We start from the raw sequence: 17,616 nt of genomic DNA on the forward strand, positions 1-17,616 counted from the left end.
TAACAGTCTTCGAGACTTTCGCATCAAATAATATGTGGAAATGAACACTCCGTAGCCTCGCCGAAGTCTACCAAGTAGCAACAATAAATCCATGGAGTGATATGGCTATTACCTTCAACGCCAGTGACGAACCTAAATTCCGAACAGCCCGAGCACCAGCCGCATTGGTCCTCAGTCCAATAGTGGACAGATTTCGCCTTACCAAGGTACTCATGGATAGCGGCAGCGGATTAAATCTCATTTATGAGGAAACCCTTCAAAAAATGGAAATAGACTGGAGCCGCATTGAGCGAAGCAGTACAACCGTCAGAGGAATAATCCCTAGTCGGGAAGCATGCTGCATAGGAAAAATCACACTGGATGTGGTGTTCGGCTTGCCGGACAATTACAGGTCTGAGGAGGTCACGTTCCAAGTGGCCCCGTTCAGTAGCGGATATCACGCTTTATTAGGGCGAGAGGCATTCACAATTTTTCAAGCTATACCCCATTACGGGTACATGAAGCTCAAAATGCCCGGGCCCAACGGAATCATCACTCTCGCCAGTGATCCGGACATAGCACTCCGCGCCGAAAATAAGACAGCTGCACTAGCCCTAGAGGCACTATCCGAAGCCCTAGCGGCCGAGGAACTCACTACGCTGCGCGCCATGGTGAACAGGGACGATGTGATACTCGATAAAAGATCCAAGTCCACCTCTTTTAAGCCAGCGGACGAAATAGTCAAATTCCAAGTCCATCCAACGGACCCTACAAAGGCGGCATCCGTTGGGGCACAATTAAACCCTGATGTAGACGCCGCACTACGAGAATTCCTACGGGAAAATTGGGACATTTTTGCCTGGCACCCTTCAGACATGCCAGGAATCCCACGCCGGCTGGCCGAGCACATCCTAAATATACTAAACGAATTCAAGCCAGTCAAACAGGCTCTTCAGCGATTTTCCGAACCCAAGAGACAGGCAATGGGAGAGGAGCTAGCCAAACTATTGGAAGATAGATTCATCAGAGATATAAAACATCCGGACTGGCTAGCAAACCTGGTGATGGTACCAAAGAAGGATAAATCCTGGCGCCTATGTGTCGACTTCAAGGACCTTAACAAGGCTTGCCCAAAGGATCCATTCCCCCTCCCCCGCATCGATCAAACCATCGACGCTACCGCAGGACACGATTCCTTGTGCTTCCTCGACGCATACTCAGGCTACCACCAAATCAATATGGTGGAGCCAGACCAAGCTGCAACAGCATTCATCAGTCCATACAGACCATTTTGCTTCAACACAATGCCCTTCGGGCTCAAAAACGCCGACGCAACATATCAGCGCATGATTCAGATATGTCTGGCAAGCCAGATCGGTAAAAGAGTGGAGGCATACGTAGACGATGTGGTCGTCAAATCCAAGCACGTCGAAACTCTAGTAGACGACTTGAGGCTCACGTTCGACAATCTTCGAACATACGACATCAAGCTGAATCCAGAAAAATGCGTCTTCGGCATACCAGCCGGAAAGCTCTTGGGCTTCATTGTATCCGGTAGAGGAATTGAAGCAAACCAGCCAAGATCTGAGCTCTATCACAACTGAATATCCCAAAAGACCTCAAGCAAATACAAAATTGACTGGATGCATGGCGGCTCTAAGCCGCTTTATCTCCTGCTTAGGAGAAAAGGCATTACCCCTTTATCGCCTCCTCCAGCGCACCGAACACTTCGAGTGGACGGATGCAGCCACGGCCGGACTCGAAGAAATCAAAGCCATATTAGCAACAAATCCGGTCCTGGCCGCGCCCAACTTAGGCGAACCAATGTTATTATACATCGCGGCAACACATCAAGTTGTAAGCGCGGTGCTCATCTTCGAACGAGAAACGGACGGACACAAGTTTCCTCTTCAAAAACCATTTTACTACGTGTCCACTGTCCTAAATCCATGCAAGTCCCGGTATCCAGATTATCAAAATATAGCATACGCGGTGTTCATGGCATCACGGAAGCTGCGACACTACTTCCAAGAGTGTTCGATTACAGTAGCCTCCGAAGTATCTCTTAATGACATTATAAACAACCGCGACGCAACGGGCCGGATTGCCAAATGGGCCATCGAGCTCCTCCCATTCGACATAACCTATAAACCACGGCGAGCTATCAAGTCACAAGTTTTGGCTGACTTCGTCGCCGAATGGACTGAAGCCGAACTCCCTAAAGAGTATGGCGCATACTCCAATTGGATTATGCACTTCGACGGCTCCAAAATGTTGGCCGGCCTGGGGGCTGGCATCGTCCTGACGTCCCCAACCAGAGACACAGTCCAATACGTACTCCAGATAATGTACACGGACTCCAACAACGCAGCCGAATACGAGGCCCTTCTACATGGCCTCCGGATGGCGGTCTCCATGGGCATTAAACGCCTAGAGGTGCGCGGGGATTCGAACCTTGCGATATCCCAAATAAATGGAGACTTTGACGCCACGGATCCGAAAATGGCAGCTTACCGTAACGCCGTCCTGAAAATGTCAGCTCGGTTTGAAGGGCTCGAATTTCACCATATAGCCCGGGATAATAATCAAGCGGCGGACGTATTGGCACGCATCGGAGCAAAGCGTGATGCCGTCCCTCCCAACATCTTCCTGGAACGGCTTTTCAAGCCATCCGTACTATGGGAAGGGGAGTCCGGAAACAACAATCCGGACCCTACCGCACCACCCGACACCGAACATTCTGACACAATCGGTGGTTCTGCCAATAAAATAACACCTTCAGCCCACGAAATAATGGCAGTCATTGCCCCGTGGACCGAGCCATTCCTAGCCTACTTAACTAGGCAGGAACTTCCCGAGGACCAAAACGAGGCCCGTTGCATAGTACGGCGATCTAAAGCCTATAAGGTCCATGAGGGAGAGCTTTATAAGAAAAGCACAATCGGAGTCCTTCAAAGGTGTATCTCCGAAGAGGAAGGGCGAAATCTTCTGGCTGAAATTCACGCCGGACTTGGTGGGCACCACACCGCAGCCTGGGCCCTTGTAGGCAAGGCCTTCCGTACAGGATTTTATTGGCCGACGGCCCGGGCATATGCTCAGGACTTAGTCCAACGATGTGTCGGTTGCCAGCTCTTTGCTAATCAAAGCCACATGCCACCCACCGCCCTCAAAACTATACCCATTACCTGGCCGTTTGCGGTCTGGGGGCTTGACATGGTTGGACCCCTTAAAGGAGGAACCCACAAGCAAAAATACCTATTGGTCATGGTGGATAAATTCACCAAATGGATAGAGGCCAAGCCAGTTAAGACGGCCGAATCCGGACCCGTGATAGACTTCACATCAGGGGTAGTACACCGTTACGGCGTCCCCCATAGCATCATCACTGATAACGGCACAAACTTCACGGCCGATGAGGTTAAACTCTAGTGCAAAAATATGGGCATCAAGCTCGACTACGCTTCAGTCTATCACCCTCACACTAACGGTCAAGTCAAGCGAGCAAATGGTCTAATCATGAGTGGCATCAAACCCAAACTAGTGCGGTCCCTTAAGGAATCTAACACGCACTGGGTAGAGGAGCTCGACTCCGTACTCTGGGGGCTGCGGACCACGCCGAATCGCACTACCGGATTCACACCATTTTTTATGGTATACGGCGCAGAGGCAGTTTTGCCCTGCGACATAATTCATGACTCACCTCGCGTGTGCATGTACGAAGAAAGAGAAGCCGAGATGGATCGGCAGGATAGTTTGGACGCCTTAGAGGAGGAGCGCGACGTGGCAAAAGCTGGTTCCGCATTCTATCAACAACAGGCTCAAAGATATCAAAGCAGAGAAGTACGGGCCAAAACTTATAATGTTGGCGAACTAGTTCTACGCCTGCCGGACAAGAAAAAGGACAAGCTGAAGCCCAAATGGGAAGGTCCCTTCATCATTGACCGAGTCCTGACCGGCGGAGCATACCGTCTACGAAACGCATCGGATAACCGACTCGACCCGAACCCATGGAACGCAGCCCGTCTCCGAAGATTCTACGCCTAGCGCCGGACTCTGAGTTTGTCTCCTTCCTCCGTCTACATTTTATACTTTAGTTGTCTTTTATTTCTCTCCTTCTCCCTCGCTTTTTCTCAAAGCCCTTGGAGGCTCGCCTGCACATTGTGCGCACACACTTGACGTGCTACTTGCACTCATTATAGCTCGGGGCTTCTTTAACAGAAGCTTATTTATACGGGCTTTATGCCCAACACATGTGTCACACTTCCGCATGTACCTTTTATTCACCATTATATGCATCGATATGACTTAAGTTTTGGCCAAGCTGGGTTGCCTGGCTCCTGTGCTTACCCCTACGTTCCCGATTGTTCGGCTAGGAGGTAAAGGGAGCACCTCTGCGATTGTTACTACCGGGTCAGCTGGATGTGTACCTTAGACTGGGTGAAGCCGAAAGGTAGCATTCTTAAGGGAATATTCGGCCGGTGAATTAAAAGATGATTTCTTACCTATTTATTTATCTGCCCCCAGATGCTTTCCTGCTTTTTTCGCAGTCCGGACATGCACTTTAGGGCATGCCTCCCAGGGAAAGGAACCACTAATGGAACTATTCTCCCTGGAAGATGTTTCTTACTAACCATGTAATATAACATAACTAGTTGGGCACTTGTCTGATAAAGCACTAATGACCCATACGCTTGGTCTCCACGCATGCCCCGGTTTTTTCTATAACCGCGAGGGTATTCGGCCACACTCCGGACTGTCGGGTCCCGAGGTTGAAGCGAAAAGGTCCGCTACGACAAACGATCTACAATCCGGCTAGAAGGCATTTTACATGTCATTTTAAATTACATAGTCAAATTGACTGATTGTATTCCTCTTCAATACCATCTAATAGGTTGTCTAGTTTACAATCCCGCTGGGAATACTTTGCGGCCACGTCTACTTGGTCGTACACTAAGCTCACAGGGATCTCCTTCCCATCGGGCCCCACAGATCCGACCTCGGCCATGTGGTTTGGGTCAGCCTTCATGTACCGCGTATTCACCATGGCCCAGGCCTCCCTGGCGCCTTGACGGCAGGCCGATATCTTCAATAGCCGGGAGCGCCACCGTGGTCCCTGAAGCTTCTCTGCAAGCTCTCCAAGACCTTCGGGTGGGGAGATGGATGGCCACAAGGCCTGGGCGACGCCGCTCTCACCTGCCGAACTCGTTCGTGCAGTTTCAGGAAGTAGGTCATCTGTTGAACTGGACATTTCCTCTGCAGGACGACCTGTGAGCATACCTATAGACATATTTCTGTTAATCGACTTCCTTGCCGAACTCTTCTTTTCAAAAGTTTGCTCAAGCACTTACTATAAATGCCGCGACGAAGCCGCCGATTCTCCTTCACGGAGTCAGACAGCTGGGCCCGAACATCTTTTAGTTCCTCGCCCAGCTGGGTGTTGGCATCTTGGAGGTTATTTTTCTCTTGCCGCACCCTTAAAAGCACCTTCTCGCCGGCCTTTAGCTGGCGTAGTAGCTGCTGCCTGTCCGGATCTAGTCCGGCGCCATCTGCAATATTATTGTCAGACTTATACACACGCCGCACTTCACAAACTACTTATCTTTCGAAGTATATATTACCGGAGGGGGTCTCTGTGGCTCCCCTTGTGGCGGCTAGTGTGGCCTCAAGTTGGGCCTTGCACTCTTGAAGCTCCTGGGACAGTTGGGTATTCTTTTCCGTAAGATCCTGCATAACAAATGATCCTTAAATCAGTTATTCTAACTATTTTAAGTCTCGGGGGCTACTGGCATATATAACTGTCATAATTCCTCACCCGTATATCTTTCACATACTACTCCGTGGCTTTGGCTAGACCATCTTGAGCAGCACGGAGGTGCGCATCTCCCGAATTAAAGGCATTCAATGCCTCCGGGGAGAAACATGTGTCACGAAGAACTGTCCGGCGGCGCCTGTGATTCATGGCACTCTCCACCTCAGATCTGGTGGCGGACAACCTGTCGGCATCCTCCATTGGAGGAGCATCCGACGCGCGCCTTGTGTTTGCCTCCCCCTCCGGACCTGGCGTTGGAGCCTGGCGGGCGGAGGCTTGATTGGCAACCTCTGCGGACACAGTCTGGCGAGCGCTCTTTTTCCTGAAAAAATCACGAGCGTTAATATGCCTTCCAGGAATCTTTCCTTGAAACACGGTGGCGCGCCATACCGTTGCAGCGACATCTCGATCCGCACTGCACTTCTTTTCCGCCTGCTGGGCCGAGCTGCCCCTTGTTGGCCAACCGCCGCAGGCTCGGCTTCCCGCCTCAAAGGCACCTCCTGCGGAACACCATTGGTATGCGGTGATCAGAAGTACGCACGGATGGGTCATGGTATCAGGACTTCGGTCACAGTTACCTGGGAAGCTGGAAATATTCCGGGGTAGTCGGCCGTAATGGCGACCAAAGCATTGTTGATGCTAAGATGGTGGAACACCCCATCGATCAGCTCCACCTTTATGTCCGGATCCTCTTCGGAGGCCGGATCGAGGGACCGTTCTGGATCCTCGGGTTGTGGAGCCGGGCTGTGTATATCCTCTACGGCCCGGTGTAGTTCCTGCGTCGAAATCACAAGATGAGACACTTAACCTTGGGAATATGGATCGGATAGGCAAATGTCCGCTTACACAGCTTCGAGGGTTGTTGATGGAAAATCCATTCAATGGACTGGAACGGAGGAAATCCTCCTCCTCCCCTTTGTACAGGCCAGACAAGATCTTTACCAGATCGGCAACCGATCCCGGCCCCTTACAGCCATGGAGGGTGGCATCATCCTCCCCGTTGAAATCCCACATGGGGTGGCCCCTATACTGGAGCGGCTACACCCCCCGCATAATGCATGTGGCCATGACTCCAATCATGGTCAATCCGGAATGAGCCAATAATCTTATTTGTCCCATCAGGTACAGGACGTCCTTGTCATTCTCCCGTTGAGGGCTTCGCGGATGCCAACTTAGGCGTTTCTTCAGAGGAGCATTACTGAACTCCGGGAGGCCGATCCGAACTGGATCCGGTAGCGGGGCATCTTCTATATAAAACCATTCCAAAGGCCAGTCTTCGGACGCCTTGTTCGGGGTTCCGGATAGATATCCGGTCCAGGCGATGCGCCATAGTTCGGCTCCGCCCACTTGATATATTGACCCCTCATGAGAACGGGGTACGAGGCAGAATAATCTCTTCCACAGCGCAAAATGAGCCTCGACGCCCAAGAACAGCTCGCAAAGGGCCACGAAGCCCGCGATGTGCAGAATGGAGGCAGGCGTAAGGTGGTGCAGCTGGAGGCCATAGAACTCCAGGAGCCCCCGGAGAAATAGATGTATTGGAAATCCGAGTCCTCTTATTAGATAAGAGACAAAGCATACCCTCTCTCCTTTTGAGGGATTGGGGACCCTCTCCGCCTGCTTTCCCCCTTGTAGGTGGCGAGTCTGGCTCGAACCGGAACCATAAAGGCTGGGGGAAGAAATCCCTTGCCTTGGAGCGTCACTAACTCACTGTGCGGGACTGAGCATCTGTCCCAATCTCCAGGCTGAGGGCTGGGAGCGCGAGAGGAGGAGCCGCGTCGACTGTCCATGATGGAATGGATTTTTGTCAGTGGCGCTCCGATGAATACTCGCGGAAGGAGGATGGTGTGATTCGGATCTAGATCCTCGTCTCTTTTTATAGGCAGCTCATTTGCGCAGCTAGGGGGGAAAGTGTAAACATACATTGGCTTTTCGAATTCATTCAACACGTGGAAGATGGCCATTATTGGGCGCGGAAGCCGAGGAGCACGATATCCACAAGAAGTCGGACACTATTCAACACAGGATTTGGAGAAGAACCCGCCTTGCAATGCCGAAGACAATCAACACGCCAGACTCATCATCATTGAAGCCTGGTTCGGGGGCTACTGAGGGAGTCCTGGACTAGGGGGTGTCCGGATAGCCGAACTATCACCATTGGTCGGACTCCAAGACTATGAAGATACAAGATTGAAGACTCCGTCCCGTGTCCGGATGGGACTTTCCTTGGCGTGGAAGGCAAGCTTGGCGATACGGATATGTAGATCTCCTACCATTGTAACCGACTCTGTGTAACCCTAGCCCTCTCCGGTGTCTATATAAACCGGAGGGTTTTAGTCCATAGGACGAACAACAATCATACCATAGGCTAGCTTCTAGGGTTTAGCCTCTCTGATCTCGTGGTAGATCTACTCTTGTACTACCCATATCATCAATATTAATCAAGCAGGAGTAGGGTTTTACCTCCATCGAGAGGGCCCGAACCTGGGTAAAAACATCGTGTCCCTTGTCTCCTGTTACCATCCGCCTAGACGCACAGTTTGGGACCCCCTACCCGAGATCCGCCGGTTTTGAAACCGACACACGTGCTCCCGTGCACCAAAGTTGGTTGAAAAATCACATTTGTGTCCTCGGATGAATTTCTACTCCAATGCAAAAAATGAGAATAAGAATCAAACATCTGGGCATCGTGGCTCGGTCGAGAACATTGAGAAACTTGGTTTTAAAATCATGAAGTTTGGCATGGTGTCATGTCATGGTAGTACCATGCCGTGGTAAAAAAATTGGCCGAATAGGAACAAATTTTGGTATAAGCTTCTTGCAAATCGGAGCTTCTCTCAAGAAGGCTCGTGGTTCTGGGAGGGAACGTGTCACCTTTGTGTGCATAATTCAAATTTGAAATACAAGCACATGTTCCAGTGCACCAAAGTTGGTTGAAAAATCACATGTGTGTCCTCGGGTAAATTTCTAGGTTCCATGCAAGAAATGGGAATGAAATTCAAAATTCTGGGCGTCGTGGTTGGGTTGGAAACATTGAGAAACTTGGTTTTTTAATTCCTGTAAATCCAAAACACGCATGAAAATAATGAAACTTGGCTTGGTGCCATGACATGGCACCAACATGCTGTGGTAAATTTGCAGTCCGATTTGCGAAGGCGCACACATTAACAATCAACAAAGTCATTTTGGAACAAGTGATGTCACGTTACAATCGGAAACACAAGTATTATTGAAACCGTGGGCATTCTACTTACTAGTAGCATTTACGTGCCGCCACGCGTCCCCATTTTTTATTAGCTAGGAGGCACCATGCAGGGTAGCTATTTGAGTACGAGAGGCGTGCGATCAGAGCCCTGCGCGTGCTTATCGGGAGGAGATCCCTTTGACCTCCATCTGTCGTCCAACTCTCTCCCAAGGTATCCATTAATGGCGCCCGAGCCTCTGTTTAATGGCGTGGATATGTCTCACTCGACTGAGATTTAAGAGAGAAAAAAGAAAATCTGAAAGCACGGATCTTGATGTAAGATCCGACGGACCTATATAGCATCTACTGCGACTTATAGGAAGACTGATGAATATATAAGGACAATTTTTTTTTGATCAAAGAAGGGCTTGCCCCTTCCGATTTTCATTACTGAAAACCACCACAATTCACAAGAAGTTCAGCACAACTCCAGCCTAACGCGAAGGACTAAAAGCTACTCCCTCCGTCCCATAATATAAGACGCTTTTTGACACTAGTATAGTGTCAAAAAACGTCATACATTATGAGACGGAGGGAGTACCAGATTGAAATCGCAACATCCCAAGAGGCCAACAAAGGCCAAACATTCGTGCTAGAACCCAACATTTCACAACCGACGACACAATCCACATCCTAAACAGATTATTACATCAAAAGAAACCAGGAAACTGAAGGAAGCCCAGCAGCACCTAGAAGAACAGCAACGCCAGGGTCGCCATAGCAAGAGCTTTCTTCATTCCAGCCTCGCAACATTGATCTTCCACAGAAAGATAAGGACGATTAATTGGCTTACATAATTAGAAAGATAATTAAAAAAGCCACATGCGGCTACACCCGAAATACACAAGGGAAAAAGAAGAAGGAAGACAAGGATCTGGCTCGCTGATCTCTACTTTCTTGATGCGTTGCTGCAGGCCGAGGGAACTAGTCTCTGCAGCGAGTGGCGATGAACTCTTTCGTGTCCTCAAGACGCTGCTTGAGAACATCCACGGATTCTTCCACCAGCCTTTGGCGCTCATTGCGGAGCATGTCATTCTCGTCCATAAGTTTCTTGACGATGACGTCGGTCCTCTTCAACAAGGCACTGGTCTCCTCCTGCTGGTCTGCACTTCGGACGAGCTTCTCCCTCAGCAGGTCACGCTCGGCCCGGACCCTCTCATTGCCCTCCCTTAGTTGCCAGATGACGCCAGTAGCCTGTTCAAACGAGGCTTTCACGTCATCCTGCAACCTCGCCAAGCCGGAGATCTGATCCATCTGGCAATGGATGATCGCATGCATGCGCGTGTAACAGTCGTCGCCAGCCCGCGAGAAATTTTCCCAGGCCATCGCGGCGCGGTGGGACATCTCTGCTGCATTCGTGGCACGGCGGGACATCTCTGCTGCTTCCGCGGCACGGCCGGACCAGTCTGCTGCATCGACGGCATGGCGGTACCTCCGTGCTACTTCAGCGGCGTGGCGGGACCTCTGTGCTGCTACTTTCGCGCGGCGGGACATGTCGGCTGCTCTCGCAGCGAGGCGGGACATCTCTCGTGCTTCTGCTTCCATGCTCGCCTCTCCCTGGTGGCAATCTCTCGATCCAGAACTCACGCTGGCCATGGCAGACGCAAGGGAAGGATGCTGAATGACTTGTTTGTTTTTGTGGATGAGGAGTTGAGGAGGAATGTGCAGTCATCTTGGCATACTAGTATTTATAACCGAGTACTAATACGCTCATAAGTGGGAAACCGTTTAGGTTGTGATCGGTGTGAACAGGTTTGGAATTCAATATAGCGTGGTACTAATATGCTCCTAAGTGGGAAACCGTTTAGGTTGTGATCAGTGTGAACAGGTTTGCAATTCAATATAGCATGGAGTAATTTGGAATGTGATGAGACGCAAGCTCGAAATTTATTGACGGTTCTAGTTTCGAAGTGTGGCACTATTCCCGGATGGAGTACTTCTTTTTCTACTCCCTCCTTTCCGGTTTTATAGGGCTTATCTCAAAATTTTAGTTTTTCCATTTTATAAGGCTCAATTTGGTTGTTCCCCAACACATGTTCAGATTCCAAGGTGCACTAAATCATTACATACAAGTATTAATAGAAAATTGACCAATGCATGTACTTTATGCATGCATGCATTGCAACTAATGCATTGATAAACATAATTTTTTGAGAAAAACAAGAGCATTAATTAGGTGCTTTTGCAAACTACAAAAAATATTCCACCACTCACCATAAACCGGAAAGGAGGGAGTACTGATGTGTACGTGCAATAACCGGCACCGTCGTATACATATCTTACGATTAATGGGCCGTTCGACAGTACTGCTAGTCCTTTTTTCAGACGCATTAAGCCTATCTCTCGGGACTTCTCGCACACACCATCGTGCTACCCACAAAAACTTATACTCTAAGTTTAGTAGTACGTTATACAGGAAGAGAAGAGGTGCACGCACACACTCGTCCTCTCACACACACGTCTGTTTTTTCTCAAAAAGGAGGATGATGACCCCCGGCCTCTGCATCTGGGAGTCACACACGCACCTGTAGCTACGAATTGTAGTGTTCTCAACCATCCGATTGGCTCTATCATGGATGTACCTATATACTAAAACATGCCTAGATACATCTATATTTTGACAAATGGAAGGCATGTATTGTGGAACGGAGGGAGTGCTTGTCATCAAAATGGATAAAAAGGGACGTATCTAGAACTAAAATACGTCTACATACATCTCCTTTTATCCATTTTGATGACAAGTAGTACTTCTTACCCAAAGGAACTTTATATCCAACAAACACAAAATATCCATTCGACTGTTGGAAATTACTGATCTGATGTCGAAGTAATTGCTGCATCGCCACCAAAACCCACCATTTCTTAAGCTGAAGTAGACCAAGGTAATCCCTATATTAGAATATTACTAATATAAATAGAAGGCACTGTCGAAACATTTAGGACGTGAGCTTGTCAATCTGAATGTGGAGGGACACAAGCTTAGCCCCGGCCAGCAGCTTGGGTGGAACAGTCAAGAAGGTCAGCTCCTGCACGTCGATGTCGCCGGGATCCTTGCTGCTTGTCACCTCCATTTCGACCTTGACGGCGTCGATCATGCCTTTGGGATCCCCCGGTGGGCCATTCGCCCACAGCTTGGCCAAGTAGTGCGGCAGTGGGGATGCCCCTGCTCTGATGCAGACGACCGACACGGCGATAGGCGCGCCGATGTCGAGCACGCCACCAACCAAGAAAAATGCGGGGCGGTCCTCCTCCGCGAACAGCAAGAGCCGTGGCTCCGATAGTGGCACTTGCAGCTGGAGGACCTTGCCGTATTGGATCCTGTGCACGGGCATGGGATGCATGGTGCTGATGTGGTGGTAGAGCGCCGGCGGCGGGCCATCGTAGCAGCATACGGGCATAGGGCGTTTGCAGGGCGCCAGCGGACACATGCTCTTGTGATCGGCGAGCTTGTGGTAAGTGACGTAGAGCCCACAGCCTTCGTGCGGGCACTCCACCCTCACCGACGAAAGGACGGAGTCCACCGTCGTGTTCCGCACGTCGAAGCCACCGTCGCGCTCGCACTTCTGGCACTGCCGCTAGTTCCTGATGCGCTTGATGCGGCAGTCCGCGCAGGCCAGGTGCCCTCCATTGCACTGCAGAAATCAATCTAACAGCACATCAATCAAGAAACCTGCACCTGGCTCAATCAGCCGAACGAACTAGGTGTATTCGAACCTCATACACTAGAGGCGTCAAGGGACAGTGGAGCACGGTGAGGTCCATCGAGACCTTAGAGAGCTCCATGGTTGGGTCCTGTTCCTGTTCGGTCTGCATGATCTCGCCCTCCTCGTGCACAACCATCTCTCGACTTGGGCCGGGGTATTACAAAGCTTACCGTCACATATTTTATACTCCCTCCATTCCTAAATGTACTCCCTCCATTCGTAATTACTTGTCTCGGAAATGGATGTATCTAGAACTAAAATACATCTAGATACATCCATTTTCACGACAAGTAAGGCTGGCCATAGTGGGAGTAACATAAGTAGTATCATGCACTTGGGACTCGCAAACATGCTTATGTGGCAGGCAATTAAAGAAGAGAGAGATGGTTATAGTAACATAGGTAGATACCGTAACATAATAAATATGGTGCTACTATATGTCATGCATGGCAATAAATGGGACCATCTATGATACTAATCTATGATACTATGCACTATAGAGGTAGTAACATAGACTAGTAACATATGCATGTTACTAGTCTAAGTTACTCCCCACTATGACCAGCCTAATTCCGAACAGAGGGAGTAAGTCTTTATAGAGATTTCACTAGGTGTACTACATACGGAGCAAAATGAATGAATCCACACTTAAAATGCATCTATATACATCCGTATGTAATTCATAATGGAATCCCTACAAAGACTTATAATTTAGGAACGGAGGGAGTACTACTTCAAGGTGCATTAAATCAACACATGCAAGTACTATCAAAAGAAAAGTCACGGCATGCATGCATGCGTTGTAATTAATGCATCGGTAAATGCAAATTATTGAAATATATCGAGTGCAGTGCTTTGATGTGTCGCGTCAACTCGTACATCAACGAGAAGTTTGATAATCCTCTCCCTCGCGGACTTAACTGCACCTGCCTTTGGCTGTATGACAGGTTGGCCACACACCTGTCGGGCCCACCTGTCATACACGCAAAGACAGGAGTGTCCCTCCCTCGCCCATGAGCGTGGTGGCTGGCAAGACTAGGAGAAGCTTTCGCTACATGCTCTCCCTCCCGCACGCGGTGGACATGCAGCAGTTCAATCGGTGTCAGATGGCCAGAAGCGTACTGTAGTACTCCTCCAGTGCAGTAGTACACCATCATTGTTCGACTTCCCGAAGAGGCGAAGAGCCAAGCGCAGCCCGGACGCTCGTGTGGCAGTTTCATATGTAAAGTAGTCTAGATAGCGTGTACCGTGCCTGTAAGCTTAAAATCGTTGGGGTCGGCTCCATGCTATGTGGCCGTCTCGAAGTTCTTAAAAAATATTAAAATAGTCTTCTGGCCCTACGTGTCACCCTGGTGATTGTAGTTTGCACGCTCATCTGGTCAAAACGGGAATTTATATTTTAAATTTTTTTCGAAAAGGGGGGACTCCCTGGCCTCTGCATCAGAACGATGCATACGGCCACATATATTTTAATTTGTGGTGGGTAAATGTTAGAGGTTGCAGCAAATATATTGTACACTGCGGGTCTTTCAGCCAAGTTTAGAGGCAAGCATGTGGGGCCAGTGCTATGATGTGTCGCGTCAACTCGTAGAACGAGGAGAAGCTTGATTTTACTACACGCCTTCTCCCTCGCCCATGCGCGCTGTTGCTCGCAAACGAGGATAGGCTTTTGCTTAGTAGTACTTCTACAACAAGCTATCCGTCCTGCTCACGGTGGACGGACATGCAGCAGTGGATTCGACACTGTAGAAGCAGTAGTAGTAACATCATTGTTCGTCTTCTCAAAGAGGCGAAGAGCCAAGCGCAAACCGAATGTTGCAGTTGCAAACATTGGAGCACGCATATAGCCAGGCTCTTGCATGAGACAAAATTGCTATGTGAGCCCACTATTGTACTAGTACGTACAACTACTTGCTAGTATAGCCATGTAAACCAGAAAGGAGTATTTGCCCTTCTAAAGATTTCAACAAGTGACTAGACTACACCGAGACGGAGTACATATGGAGCAAAATGAGTGAATCTGCACCGTAAATAAATAAGTACTAGTTCTATCGTTTTCATCTCCGAGGTGCACAATATTGAGTATACTAACTAGTCTCTTTTTGACACGCATTTACGTTGTTTTTTGACACAGTACAGACGCAAGCGCTCATATACATGCGCATACACTCACCCCTATGAATGCACACACGCACGGCACTATCATCTTGAAATTTACGAAGTCACCATAGGCACCTCGTCGTCAACGGGTCCATAGGTGCATGAATGCCAAGGAGGAAGAGGGTAGCGGTTCCCGAGACGTTGAACGGTCAATGATGCATCCTAAATTACATGCAGAGGGAATTAATTGGAGAAGCAGACTAGAGCCAGCACGATGTGAATGCAACAGAGTTTGGACTCTCATATAATAAAGGCGCCCCACCACTCCAATCCATCTACTCCCAAGTCTCTGTGCAACACTGCTCACTCCAATCCAAGACCAAGTGACCAGAAGCCACAAGCACCTATGGAGGTGATGGATGCGAGCGGCAGTGGCTATGCCAAATCATCCTAGGCGCCGGCCTGCGGCCCTGCACTGCGCAGCATTTCCAGACGGTGCTGGCGACCGCAGGCATCATAGCCCTTGCCGATGCCGGCTTCGCCTCTCGCATGGACGACATGATGGTCAACTCCATCCGCAAGTTCACCGCCGTCAAGAAGCGCGCGGACGACCTTGCCGTACTGCTCCAGCCCGCACGCCCAGGCTCCTCGTTGCCTACCACCCTCATCGGCCTACATGGTGATGAACTCTTTCAAGCCCTGGTGGACCTGTAGGTGCCGGAGGTCGCGACGAAGAATGTGCACCTCGAGGCCGCGCTCGCCGCGCAGCGCCTCGCCATGCAAGAAACTGCCGACCTGCACATCCATGTCTACGAGGAAATCGTCTACATAGGCCTCTACAAGGCAAGCGAGGACAAAATGACGTTGGCCTTCTTCCAGCGGCTGGAATCTTTGGACACCATTGTTCATAAGCACGTCGACCTGGCCACGAAAGCCGCTGCTACTTAGGCACCGTTAGGTGGGCCGACGCCCTAAGTCGAGGAGGTGGACGTCGTCGATGGATGCATCTTTTCTTCTTGCCTCCTGTAACCAGCACTGCATCACCTCGTGGCCTTAATGTTTTATTAGTATAGTACTCCCTCCGTTCCCAAATATAAGTATTTCTAAAGATTCTAGCAAGTGACTACTACATACGGAGCAAAATGATTAAATCTACACTCTAAACTATGTCTACATACATCTGTATGATGTACTCCATTTGAACTAGTATCTAAAAAGGCTTATATTTATGAACGGAGGGAGTATATGGCATTTCTTATTCCAGTCGTAACGTTTTCACTGTGAGGTGGGGCCGCAGTTGAGCAAACCCACCCCACCCACCGGGCGTCGGCCGAGTTTAGAATTAGAAGAGAGAAACGAGGGAGGAGAGCTAGCTGTAGCACGGACGCTATTGTCAGATGGGACTCGTGTTTATAGAATAGGAGTACTAAGCACTCGTGCCTCTTTTTTTTGAGGAAAAAATCAGTCGTATGTCTAGTACCACTAGTTGGGTGCGTGCGACCTATAGCTGTCATCACTTTAGGTCTCCTTTTCGAACCGCGGCTACGCTTCACAGTACATATTTTTTCACGCATTTATCCTCCTATATGTACTCCTAGGCTATTTCCACGTGCTCCCATTCGCCGACATGTGGGACATAGAGCATCTGGGTCGTAGTGCATGCATGACTCGGAGCATATGCCGGGGTACTTTACATTTCAAACCTCACGAATTATATGCAAACCCCCCGCAGAAGAATAAATAAATCAATGAATTACTACATGAAACCAGATTATTTTTGTGGAAACCGGAGCATGTTCATTAAATTTTGGACATAACACGTTTATAAAAAATGACCGAACCTAAACCAGTCTAAGGGCCTCTTTGATTTTTCCCGAAAAAAGGGCCTCTTTGATTCGCAGGATACGGAAAACACAGGAATGGGGAAAGTATGATGGCGATGAACCGAGACGAGGAGAACTCTAACTCAGTTAGAGGTTAGAGTTAGATTCTAACCCTGAACTAACTCTAAACCAAAGAGGTGTGTGGATGGCAGGGTTAGATTGACAATAGATGCTCTATCTCAATCATTTGACTACTTTGGACCCTATTTTTAGTCAGACTAAAATAAGTCCCTTGGATCCAAGCACTCTCTTGGTGTGGCCGACTCTTCTGTGGCCTCCTCCCGCTCACAATTGACATAAACGAACCATCTATACAAATCAAGCATGCAAAACATGATAATTTTTACTTTGTCCATACAAATGAGATATCCCACTTAAACATACAAGTTGTCAATCAAGCTTCACAAAATAAAAAACACTTCATGAAACAAAGAATGAGCTAACTCATCATGGAAGTCGTTCATGATAGGGAGGGAGCCCGGAGCCCCTCACGCACCGAGGGAGGAGCTCGCCATCGTCGCTCTGGAGGAAGGCTCTGTAGAGCCCAAGCCCCGAGAACCCCTCCGACGCCGCCCCTTGTGAGTTGAGGTCGACACCGGCATGGGTAGCAGGGCCGCTTGCCGCCGACTGGGAACTTAATCTTTGGGCCTCTAGAAATAATGCAAGCCTGTAACTAAAATACCTAGAAAGGTGAACTGAATCTTTGGGCCTCTAGAAATAATGCAAGCCTGAAACTGAAATACCTAGAAAGGTGAACTGAATCTTTGGGCCTCTAGAAATAATGCAAGCCTGAAACTTAAATACCTAGAAAGGTGAACTGAATCTTTGGGCCTCTAGAAATAATGCAAGCCTGAAACTGAAATACCTAGAAAGGTGAACTGAATCTTTGGGCCTCTA

This window comes from Triticum aestivum, chromosome 2B, assembly GCF_018294505.1.
Source record: "Triticum aestivum cultivar Chinese Spring chromosome 2B, IWGSC CS RefSeq v2.1, whole genome shotgun sequence".
Taxonomy (NCBI): domain Eukaryota; kingdom Viridiplantae; phylum Streptophyta; class Magnoliopsida; order Poales; family Poaceae; genus Triticum; species Triticum aestivum.